This window comes from Microcaecilia unicolor, chromosome 3, assembly GCF_901765095.1.
Source record: "Microcaecilia unicolor chromosome 3, aMicUni1.1, whole genome shotgun sequence".
NCBI lineage: Eukaryota > Metazoa > Chordata > Amphibia > Gymnophiona > Siphonopidae > Microcaecilia > Microcaecilia unicolor.
Window position 1 is genome coordinate 112,176,285 of NC_044033.1, and position 12,362 is coordinate 112,188,646.

At 43.7% G+C, this 12,362-nt stretch overlaps 1 protein-coding gene across 1 annotated transcript in view; it reads left to right on the forward strand.

The window, feature by feature from the left end:
- The window catches only part of GALM (galactose mutarotase), a 105,450-nt gene that overhangs the window by 12,105 nt on the left and 80,983 nt on the right, over nucleotides 1–12,362 (forward strand). The gene's annotated exons all lie outside the window — the stretch shown is intronic.

The following is a 12,362-nucleotide window of genomic DNA, read 5'->3' on the forward strand; positions in this document are numbered from 1 at the left end:
AGAGACCCCCCTGGCAAGGACTCAGGCACTCCAACAAAGCACAAGTTATTGTACCTGGACTGGTTCTCCAAATCTTCAAGTTTCAGTGCTTGTTTCTGCAGGGCGACCTGTAAGGACTGGATCTGTGCTGTAGCCTCCATCAGTGCATCCTCCACCATCAACACACGCTGTTCAAGCTCTCCAGTCCGACACGTCTCAGCTATTAAAGCTTCAGCATTGGTAAGTTGCCCAGATATGGGGACCAAATGTGGTTCTAAAACTTTACCGCAGTGGTGGTGAGCTGCGCAGCTTCAGTAAATGCTGCTTCGGGGGTTGGCAAACCCTCCGCCATCTTGTCATCTCCTGGCCTTAACTTCTCAGCTTTTTTTTAACCTTTCGTCGCTGTTGAGCCAGCTGATTGCGTTGGGACTCTGTCCATACACTAATCACAAGGTGCCAGAGAGTGAAATCGATGTCAGGGAAGTGATTAAGCTGATAAATGACTGGATGAAAGAGCCAAGGTCCCGGACCTACTCCAAAGCAGATCTGAGCAGCTCAAAGCATCATGTGGTTTCTCCCGCTGCCTGCATTTTATAACAGCAATCTTCTCTAAGCCTCTATCGTTGAGCAGATATACAGCTTGGAGCCAGTTCTGTGGCCTTTAGGTGAACTTGCTGTTTCCTACACTAGTCAGGAAATCACATGTTTTGGGACTAGAAGTTTCTAGTGGGGTAGAGAACTAAAAGAATAAGGGAGAAGTCTTTGGAAGCTTGTGAAACAGTTTGTTGGATTTATAGGGGAAAGACCTGGTGGCAACAGTAGTCTCCCCCTAAGCCTTCTGCTTGCCCGCCAGATTTGTCTTGGGTCCCATTTCCTGCCTTTGACCCATGCTACTAGGGAGATCCCTCCTGTCCAGCCTGATGCAGTAATCTGAACGCGGAATGAGCCTGCTATACTCCCACAAGTTGATACTACAAGGCACTTGCTAAAGGAGCAAGGATTCAAGGACCAAGGGACTAGTAAGACCCGAAACGCAATTGATGGCTTGTTTTAGTAGAGAGGTATGGGGATCCTTCCCATCCCTGACTAGTCCTGTTAAAGAAAAGAGGGTTCTTTTAGTAGCTGTATTGATATCAGGTACCCTGCTCATTCCTACCATAGCAGCAGGAGGAGTAAAAAAGTGCTTTAACATCTGATAACATTTTCACTGCAGAGTCACTCTATCTCTTTTCTAGATCCCAGGGAGCCTGTGTTTGACACTTATGTAAAGTCTGATAACAGCTAACGTCTACTCAACTATAACAGCAATTATAAAGAATTTTGCAAGCCAAGCCCTCGCCTATCCTGTGAGTAGGTTTGAGGAAAGAGGAGAATAAGGAGAATTTGTATGTGTTTTGTGTACCACTAGAGGAGAGGAGAAGAGCTAGTGTATATAGTTTTGAAACATTTGAAGCTGTACCCTCATCAACCAAAGGACAGTAAAGGTTCTGGTTTCGGCAAAAGAACTGGTGTGGTCTCCCATCATCATGTAAAGTGTGAAGTCTGATTCAGAGCTTTCTTGGCCTCCAGGGAAAATCCTGGTCCCACAACCAGTAAATAACAGTGTGCACTCCGTTTGTCCAACTATCCCGGACCTAGTCTAGGCAGCCATCTAGACCGCCTCAAGCAGGGGGTTACATATATATCGTTTCTGCCTTTTTTGGTATCTCTTAGCTTAGTGCGAATGTATGCAGCCTTCCAGGAGGAAGGTATAGTGTCGTGTTCAAAGAAAGAAAAAAGATTATTCTATGAAGGAATGAGATGAATAAAGGATCAAACTTAAGTATGGCAGCATGTGGCACAGTTATAGTATTAAGATATTTTAAGGCGGTAGGTAGGTTAAAGGAAGAGCGTGAAGTATGTGGTGCCATGGATCAGATGAGGTCAAGAAACCTTAAGGGAGCAGGAATTGTTTTACCTTGTTGGCGGCCGTATGAGAGTTGATGGCAGAGCAATGGATAGTCGCAGTCACTGTTCCCTCTAAGCTGAGCAGGAATCCTCCACCTACAGTCCTGCTAATGGAGGGCGCTGTTTCACAATCACATTTTCAATTGTGAGGGACAGACAAGATCTGCAGGACTCCAGGGAACCTGCCTGTCCCTAGCAATTGAAAGTATAATATTGAAGCACCACTCCCAGAGTCAGAGGACTTCCACTCAGCTTAGCGATAACAGTGGACTTTCAGTGTATATATTTAATCTGCAGAGTAAGAGGCTAGATCCATGGCAGAAGATCTACTGGTGTCTGAATTTTGTGGTGAACCATTAATCACTGACTGGAGAATTTTACAGAGCCCAGTGGAGTTGGGGGCTTTAGTTATCAGCTTTGAGAAGTAGGCTTTCTTAGTGGATAGGATTGCATTTTTTATAAGTGAACTAGATTTTTGTAGGCGAGAAACGTTTGCTGTTTCATCCATCTGCTTTCAGTGTTGCATTGTCTGGTAATTTATTCAATTGTGCTGGATAATAGAATATTTGTACCATATCTTCCCTTTTTCCTTCTTTCTTGTAGAAAGAAATGAGCATGCACACTTTGGCCTGCAGACCACATGGGAACTCTTCATCCCACAGCAGCGACCCGTCATAAATGTGTCCCTGTCCCTATCCTTCTCCCATGTTCACCATCTGCCCTCTTAGCATCATTATTTAACCCCCCCCCCCCCCACCTTTTCAGCATTACTCCTATGTCCCTGCCCCTTATCTACCTCCTCCTTTTTCAGCATTGCTCCTCTATGTGCCTGTCTACCCCCTTTCAGCAGTGCCTCCCTCTGTGTCCTTATTTCCCCCTCCCACTTTCAGCATTGCTCTCTCTCCGTGTCCCTATCCCCCCAACTTTCAGCATTGTCCTCCCTCTGTGTCTCTATTAGCCCCCCCCCCCCCACACTTTCAGCCTTTTCCTCCCTCTGTGTTACTATTTCCTCCTGACTTTCAGCCTTGCTCTCTCTCTGCGTCTCTATTCCCCCCCCCCCACACACTTTCAGCATTGTCTTCCCTCAGTGTCTCTTCCCCCCCCCCCCCCAGTTTCAGGACTGCCCCCTCCCTTGTCCTTATCTACCCTCCCCTTTTCAGCATCACTCCCTTCTGTCCCTGTCTACCCCCTTTCAGTATCGCATGCCGGACTTGAGGGGAAGACAGAGCAGGGCAGGCGACGTGGCGGTCCCGGAGACCGGCGCTGGACAATGCTTCAGCTGGGTTGGGGACCCCTGCCAGCAAAACCAGGGGCCCACAGGAAATTTGGGGGGGGGGGGCCCAGGCCACCGTGGCCCCATGTAGTTACACCACTGGTACAGAGGATGGAAATGAGGGACTAGGTGAAAGATAGGAGGCTTATCAGACTGGGGAAGGAAAAAGACAGAGGGGCAGTGAGATTGTTGGAGAGAGAATGACAGGGAGATGAGGAAAGCCTGTAGGTAGACAAGGTGAAAAGAAGGTGACTAAGTACTAGAGGGTGAGAGAGAGAGGGAGAATGAGGGGTAAAAATCATATATATGGGTGGATATCGAGTCAGAAAGAGAAAAGATTGTACACAAAATCATTCATGCAGACGCCCCAACCTATATGCTAAACCTCGTGGACCTACCTCCCAGAAACGCCACAAGATCATCTCGCAAATTTCTCAACCTACACTTCCCCAGCTGTAAAGGACTAAAATACAAGCTGATGCACGCCACCACCTTCTCTTACATGAGCACGCAGTTATGGAATGCATTACCCGCAGAACTGAAAACAATCGACGAAACAACTACCTTTCGCAAATCCCTGAAGACATATTTCTTCAACAAAGCCTACAATGAGAACCTTCAGCCCCACTAATCCACTTCACCAACCCATTCAATTACGAAAGCCCATCTTCTATAAATACCCTAATAAATCCCTTCCTTCTCTTTCTTCCCTTAATTAAGCTGTACACAATACTAACAATACTTGATACACTGGAAAAACCATGTTAATAATACTATGTAAGCCACTTTGAGCCTGCAAATAGGTGGGATAAGGTGGGATACAAATGCAATAAATAAATGTGAAAAAAGAACCATTAAAAAAAATACCAGGTGGATGTATAGAAAGAAGAGAAAAAAGGACAAGAAGAGACAAGAAATGGAAAATCAATCCTGGAAAATAACTTAAGAGACCGACACCAAAAGTAGAACAGACTGGGACCAACCCAATTAGAAAAGTGCTCAGACAACCAAGGTGGAAAATATATATATTTTTTTATCTATTTTTGTACTTAGCAGAGAGTACAGAAGAAAATGCATTTCTCTTTCTTTTATTAGTATTTTCACTGTTTATAGAGTCTGGCTTTTTTGGGGATCTCCAGTTTTTATCCATGTTTTTTTGTGATTCCCTATTTTGTATCAGATAGGAATCTATCCATGTTCTGCATGTGTGACTAGGTGAAGTATTTTGCTGGCATGTAGTGTCTGTGTAGGAATCAAAGGAATGTGTTACAGTCTAGCTTGTTCCAGTTTCTCGATAGCAGGGATATTGGTGCTCTAGGGCCCAGTGTGATATTTATATCACTGTCTTTTGATATATGGGTAGATCTGTTATGGTTTGGTAAGTTATTTTTTTCCTATATAGGTTTTCAGTGTCTTTTTGCAGGGTTTTGTGTTATTTTGCAAAGTGTCTGGCCTGTTTGAAAGCAGGCCCTTGTCTCCCAAAATAAAAATGCTCAGAACTAGTGGTCTCCATGTCCTGTAGAGTCAGCACACACAGAAAACCTGTCTGCTTTAAATAAAGTGTCTAGCAGTGGAAGGAACATGTGCTATTTTTTTGTATGGTGAGTTATAAGAGGGATTTCTCCATTGTTGGGGAAATGAAGTTTGCAATATAAAACTGGACTTTCAGGGTTTATGTAAAAACTAGCCGTTAAGCCCGTTAAAACGGGCGAGATTTGTGTTTTGCAAAATGTAATAATTCTCACCTCCATCCATCCATGTGCAGCAAACCTCCTCTCTCCCCTGCCCTCCCCTCCCCCGATCCATGTCCAGCTACCCTCCTCGCTGCCGCTCCCTCCCCCCTCTGTGCCGGGCCCCCTGCACTGACCTGACAGCGCCTCTCACCTCCGTGTGAAAGCGCTGCAGGCAGCAGCAGATCGCTCTGCTGCTGCCTGCAGCGCTTTCACACGGAGGTGAGAGGTGCTGTCAGGTCAGTGCAGGGGGCCTGATACGGAGGGGGTGGGAGTGGCGGCGGGGATGGGGGGGAGGGTGGAGGTTGGTGCGCGCGATCTTCGTTTCCAGGCTCCAGTGGCAGCGTCCGACAGTCCGACTCCGTTCCCTCTCTGTTCCGTCCTCTGACGTCATCACGTCTTGACGCGAGGGCGGGACAGAGAGGGAAGTCTCTACTGCGCATTTGCAGGTGAGTTGGTCACTTGCCATTTATATGTTTGATTCTAATAAATTCTTTAGAGAATCCAGTCCACTCTTGACAGAAGAATTTGTTGAATGATACTATCAATTATAATGCTAATTTTAAAAGGAGGGGGAAGAAGGGTATGATGTGTGAAAATGCCACTTGAAGATTCCCTGACCCCCAATATCTTGCTTGAACTCCTGGTGGCACCCCAAATATTTCTACTGGGGTGAGGCTGTTACAGGTCCTGAGGGATGCACTAGTTCATGAGCCCTATGTTGATTCTCTTTCAGTTGTATATTCTGCTTAGCAATAATTTGCCCAGGTGGATTATGATGACAGCATTAAATAAATAAATAAGCATTCACAATTTCAAGAACTCATAACCTCATAAAATAAAATGAACCTACCTACCTACCTTGCACAAAAATCCTGTCTCTCGTCCCATTTCTCCTTACTCAGCTTAGACAAATGTCTTTGGCATATGTTTCACTCTTTCTCTTGCCGCTGTTTAAAGATGGGTATGTCATAGCAGCCCCATAGATCCAGCTGGATGAGTTGAGAAGGAAGCCTGATCCCTAGCAGAAATACCACACTATTACCACTAGAGGTCCCAGCAGCCTTGAGACAGGAATAACTGGTCATCAATCCCACCATGCTAAGCCAGGGAAGTGGGTAGGTGCTGGGGGTGCCATTTACATTAGTAGAGCCTCCCGTGGGAGAGGGGGGTGGCCTGCACACTAGGTTATTGCCCACACCTGGGGGCCTTTGCTGTGGGGGGGCTTAATCAGGGGAGGGCTGGGGGAATATCGGGGGGGGGGGGTTCTGATGCTGGGATCAGAGTCCTTTCCAGAGGGAGCAGTGAATTATAGAAAGCTTCTCCCACATCTGTATGGGGGAGGGGGATTTCTACATTTTTTTCCCCTATGTGCAGTTTTCTAAAATCATTGCGCGTTCTGTAGGTAGAAGGATTTTGATGTACAGTCCTACACCTGTGTTCTTCCACATCTGTATGGGGGAGGGGGACTTCTACATTTTTTCTCTATATACAGTTTTCTAAAATCATTGCTCGTTCTGTAGGTAGAAGGATTTTGATGTACAGTCCTACACCTGTTTTACAAAAGGCTCTGTGTTGGGTATAGACTCTTATAAAACAGTATGAGAATTTCCCCACACCTGACTTGGACATGTGAATTTCCCTGTCTACATTCTATCTAAAATCTATCTGCACATATATGTTTAGTAGATAGCCCTCAGACAGTAAAATTCATAAGGTTATGGCTTCACCTTGCTATAATGAAAAACTGGCCATCTTTTGAGGTCTGCAAATAATGACTCTCGTTAAACTGTTAAAGTTGCTGAAGATGAAGTTGTTTGCATTCAAAAGCAGGAAATGATTTATGGAACCTTCACAGAAACTGAAACTTTCCATAATCTCTTCTCTTCGATCTAGTGTTAATATTGCAACTGATGCAAGAAATGGTACAGGATGCATATTTAATCTGCAGGCAAGTTGTGGCTCAGCCTCTCAATAGCTACAGAAAAGTTAATAAGAGGTTACAAACAGTTCTCAGTCTACTTACTACCATTCTCTCCAATTTCCCTTACCCTAGTTCGATTCATCATAGCCTTGTACACTTCTATAAAAGGGTCTGAGAAATGTGTGTGCCTTCATGTTTCAGACCTTGATAAATGTTTTTTTTTGTTTGTTGGCATCAAGGAGCTAGAGAGAATGGCCAAAGCCTGGAATGGTCTCCTGAGGGAGGTGGTAAAGACAAAAACGGTGACAGAATTCAAAATAGTGTGGGATGAACACACAGGCTCTCTAATTAGAAAATGGATGGCATAAAAAAACCCTCTAAACTTAAATGTCTTCATGTGTGTGGATGTGTAGAGTGACGCTTAAATGAACTAGGACTGGTGCCAGGCAGAATTGTATGGTCTGTGTCCCGTATATGGCAGTCTGGTTTAGGATGGGGCTGGAAAGGGCTTCGACAGCAACTTCAGTGACTGGAACCTGAGCTTTGACAGCAACTCCAGTAGTTGGAACGTAAGGACAGAGTGGCTGACCTCTATGGTCTATGTCCCAGAAACACCAAAGAAAGACCATGACCAAGTATTTTACATCACATTCATTGTTGATTTAATCATGAATTGATAATTGGATGGACTGTTTGGGTCTTTGTTTGCCATTTCTTACTATGTTAGCCCAAAACCTTGGGAGCCAGTAGCTCACAACTCCCTCAATCTCTCCGTTGATCCCACTGAAATTGAAGTTGGGGGAAGGGGAGATCTATAGCATTTTTCTTTATTAAGGTTATTTTACCATTCTCTGCGTGGGGAGGGAAGAAGCATAGTAAATCAGGCTAGTCTTCCCTCATTCCCTTCACAAGTATGCTGTTGGCATTTGCTGCTAGTCCACTGATAGTTGCTTGTGAGGCAATTTGTCTCTTTGATTCAGCTATCGTTGTGATATGATTACCCACTAGTCTCTCTCACTTATTCCCCCCCCCCCCCACCTCAGAAATGTAACTTTCTCACCCCCACAAGCTTGCTAGTTCCAGCCAGCATAAGCAAGTGCATTCCCAGAGGGAATCCAGCTTCTTAATCCCCCTGCCTCTACCTTGCTGGTTCTGGCCACTGTAGCTGCCCTAGGAACAGCTGTTGCCTGCCTACACCTGTGGCTCTCATTGAGTTTGAGCCATGCAGTGTCTGAACTCTTGTGCTGGTCTTGCAAGGCTTGAGATAGTTGGACTAACATAGACTAGCACAGGATTAAATTTAAAATCAAAAGAAAATAATTCATCTTCAGTGTACTGACCAATTGGCATGCACTTGTAGACGAAGAAGAAAAAGCACCAACGTGCCTCAAGAGACCTGAGAACAGCAAACAGCCTCTGGACTAATTCATTGTGGTTGGATTGCTTAATACTCCATGGATTTGTTATGACTGCAGGCAGTGGCTCAGGTGATATTACCCTCTGCAAAGCCCTGTGTATGTACTACTGTAGCAAACAAGATGGTTCCTTCTCAGCAAAGCATGCAAAATCTACATTGTAAATTGCAACTGGTATGTGATTTCTGCTTATTTCACTGTAATTTATAGGACAAACTCGGAGGCCCTTTTACAAAGGTGCATAAGGGCCTATGCACATCCAGCACATGCCAAATTAGCATTACCACCTGGCTACTGTGTTCCCTGGGTGGTAATTCTGAATCTGGCGCATGCCGAAAACACGTGGTAGAAAATATTTTCTACTTTATACCGCATGGCGCCAACCTAGCGGTAAACAGCAATGGGTGCGTGCTGCATGCCTAATGCCTGGGTAGCATGTGAGACCTTACCGCTAAGTCAACGGGTGGCAGTAAGGTCTCTGGCCGAAAATGGACGCGCCCTGGTTTTTATTTTGCCACCCGTCCATTTTCCACCCCTTAAAAAAAAGGCCCTTTTTCCAGGATGCAGTAAAAACTGGCCCAGTGCGTGCCCAAAAGACGCGCTCACTTCCGCAGGTTAGTAAAAGGGCCCCTCAAAGTACTGGAGCTGTGTACCTCCTGGAAAGATCAGTGAGATTGAGGAATATAGGCGTCATTGCAAGACTGTCTGGTTCTGACCTTGATGTATTCTCAGAATCTCAACTGCTTCTGAACTGAGCATGTCTTCCTCTTGAGCCAACATCTTTTAGGACAAGCTATCACAAATACCACTTTGTTAAAGAATGTCCTATTTTCTATCACCCTGGCAATATCTTTATACTCGATGGCCTAGTCTGAGGTAGGCTTTGTTCGTTTCCTTGTTGAAATATGATTTTAATGTCTGGCCTCTGTTCTTTTACTATTTTTATGACACCATTAGCTACACCTTTCCTTGAACTGCAGATTAGTTGTCACAAATTGAGAGAAGGTTCTTAGTGATAGTGCTTGAGATACTACGTTACAGCAAGTGTTACTGACAGATCCATCTACACGACATAGAAAGAATCCTGAGGCAGGCCATTGGGCCAAAACACGGCTGTGTCAAGTCGATCTTGCTGATTTAATAAATCTTCTAGAACATACAGCATGATCGTTTTATTTTGTCACCTTCGCTGTCTCCTGAGTGTGCTCATCTTTGCAAGGTTTTGCTCTTCTGTACTTTTGTTGATCCATATGTAAATCGCAGCATATCACATTGTAAATGATACTGCGCTCTTCTAAAACAACTTTTTTCCCATAGCAGTTTGTGATTTTCTAAATTGGTGCCATGGTCAGATCACCTTGCAATACATTTAATTTTCTATTTTGTCCTGTTTCTATCTGTGCAACATCCATATCCTAAGTTATTTCATTTTTTATCTCGAGTAAATCCAGAGGAAGTTTCCTTTTTCTGTTCTCTTTTTCAGAAGACTTTGACTCCCTTAACCCTGTCAAAATGGCTGATAGCTTACAGTCACTTTTTCTTCAGCATTAGATATGATCGCCCCATTGAAACAAATTATGGCTTCCTCAATCACACGCAAGTAGCCATGGTACGATGGTGACCTTCGATTACTAAAAACACAACTCAGAAAAGCTGAGCATAAATAGATTACTTTCAGAACCACGGAAAATCTTTTATTCTTTCGTTTAAAACTTAGAGATTACAATTTTCAGTTAAAACAGGCAAAATTTAACTTTATTAATGAGACTGCAAAAAGCTCCCAGTAGACCCAAAGAATTTTTTTCAGTTTTTTGTAACCTGACTTCCAACAGTAGCATAACATCTACACCGCAGTTAAATAGTTTAATACTATCGGCTGATGCTTTCTCCCTGTATTTCACAAGTAAAGTTCAGAATCTTATTGACTCTTAAGCTCATTTTCAAAGCACTTAGCCTCCCAAAGTTCCATAGAAACCTATGGAACTTAGCCTCCCAAAGTGCTTTGAAAATATGCCTCTCTGTCATCTATATCATATTTTTCGGTAGCCACTACTGTTTACATCCTCTGATATATTGACCTTAAATGACTGTACCTCATCAGCTCTCTATGGGCAATCGGTGTCACTTTCTTTCCAGGAACAAATTCTTTTCTCTTTATCTGAAACTAGTAAAAAAAAAGGCCCGTTTCTGGAGCCAATGAAACGGGCGCTAGCAAGGCTTTCCTGTGGCCCCCCTGCCCCCCCCCCCCCGTCGTCGATGTTGGTAAATTGGTCTGCCTCCGCCCTCAACATCATAACGTTTGACGCGAGGGCGGGGCCCAGAGACTGTGTTTTTCGAGGCTTCAGAGCTTCGAACATACGAACCTTGGCTTCAGTGACGTCAGAGGCCAATAGAACGTTGAGGGTGAGTTTTATAGGGAGCAGATGGGCATGGCTGAGTACTGAGGGTGAGTAGTCCCAATAGTAGCCTAGCCTACCAGGAGGACAGGAGTTCAGGGCTTCACTGCCACTGATGGAGTGAGCTTCAGAACTCTGAGGGGGGATTTTATTTATATAGATAATAAAATCCATGCATCCTACTTACTGCTCTCTTGACCTGTTCCCATCGGCATGGCTAACTCTCCTTGAGTTAAAACTATTACCCAGAACTCTCCAAGTCATTAACAGTAGTCTTACCACTGGAAGTGTGCCCAAAGCGTGGAAGATGGCAAAAGTATGCCCCCTTTTAAGGAAACCATCGTTGGATTCACAGATACCTGCTCATTACCGCCCAGGATCTAATTTGTGCTTCTTCTCCAAAGTTCTTGAAAAAATAGTATTCAGTCAGTTGTTGTTGTAGTAATAGTAGTAGTATTCCCTCCATCCTAAACAATCAGGATTCAGACCGCATTACAATATGGAGATTGTTCTAACAGTCTTAAATTAAATTTATTCAAATCACAAAAAACATACAGCTGTCCTTACAGTATCTCTTGATCTCTCAGCAGTGTTGGGTCAATAACGAATTACTGTTATCTCAATTTTCATCGTTAGGAATAGGTGGAATCCTTTTAGCATGGTTCTCATCGTTCCTCACTAATCGTTCATGTGAGATTTGCACCTTCCTCTATCTCGCCACAGCATCCTTTGACTTGCAGAATCCCGCAAGGTTCAGTTTTGTCTCCTCTCCTGTTTAATTTATTTTTAAGTCCTCTTGCCTTGTTGATCCAAACGACTGGAGTATAATTCCACTTTTATGAATCTGTTTGGGACTTTATTTTCCACTGTAGAATCCTTCCATTATGTAGGCATCATACTTGACTCTGGTCTTACTTTTTCAACTTCTCTAATCTATGTAAGTCTAGCTTTTTTACTCTCCGGCAGCTCCGTTCGATCTGCAGATTCTTTGATATAGATACATTCTATTCTCTTCTACTGTCACTATTAATAACAAAGCTTGACTATTGCAACATTGTTTACCAAGGATGCTCTTGTGCAAACATAAAAAGATTACAATTCATACAAAACTTAGCTATTAAACTTATTTGTCATGCACGAAAGTTAATCATGTTTCTCCTTTGCTTCAAAAATTTCATTGGCTCCTGATAGAACAAGAAGTTGCATTCAGATTACTCACATTTTGTTTTCAAGGCACATGTGAAGAAACAGTGTGGGAAGCCTGTAAAATGTATTGGATATTTTCCTGCATTGATTATGTCTGAAGTGTATTTTTCCTGTTTGGCCAGCAGATTGTGCATGTTTATGCTTAAAGCTGTTACAGAGGACTGACACTTGTCTTTCTTTATTTGGCACATAGATAATAGGAAGCCTCTGTAGTGAGGTAACCTGTTTTTATTTGAAACTTGACAGTTCTGGGCTCTGTTTGGCCTGGAATTTTGAAAATTACCGAGCAGATGCTGACTGTTGCTTCAGTCTTAGCTTGGAAGACTAAGTCTTAGCCTGGAGGGAGACAGAGCTCGCTAAGGCTTTGTGAACAATTATATGTCCTGATCTTCCAAGGTACTCTGTAGACAGTATATAGACGTTTAGTTAGTTTTCTAATTGATCCATTTTTCAGTTACTTGTTACTGTTTGCTATTTGCACATTTTTGTTCA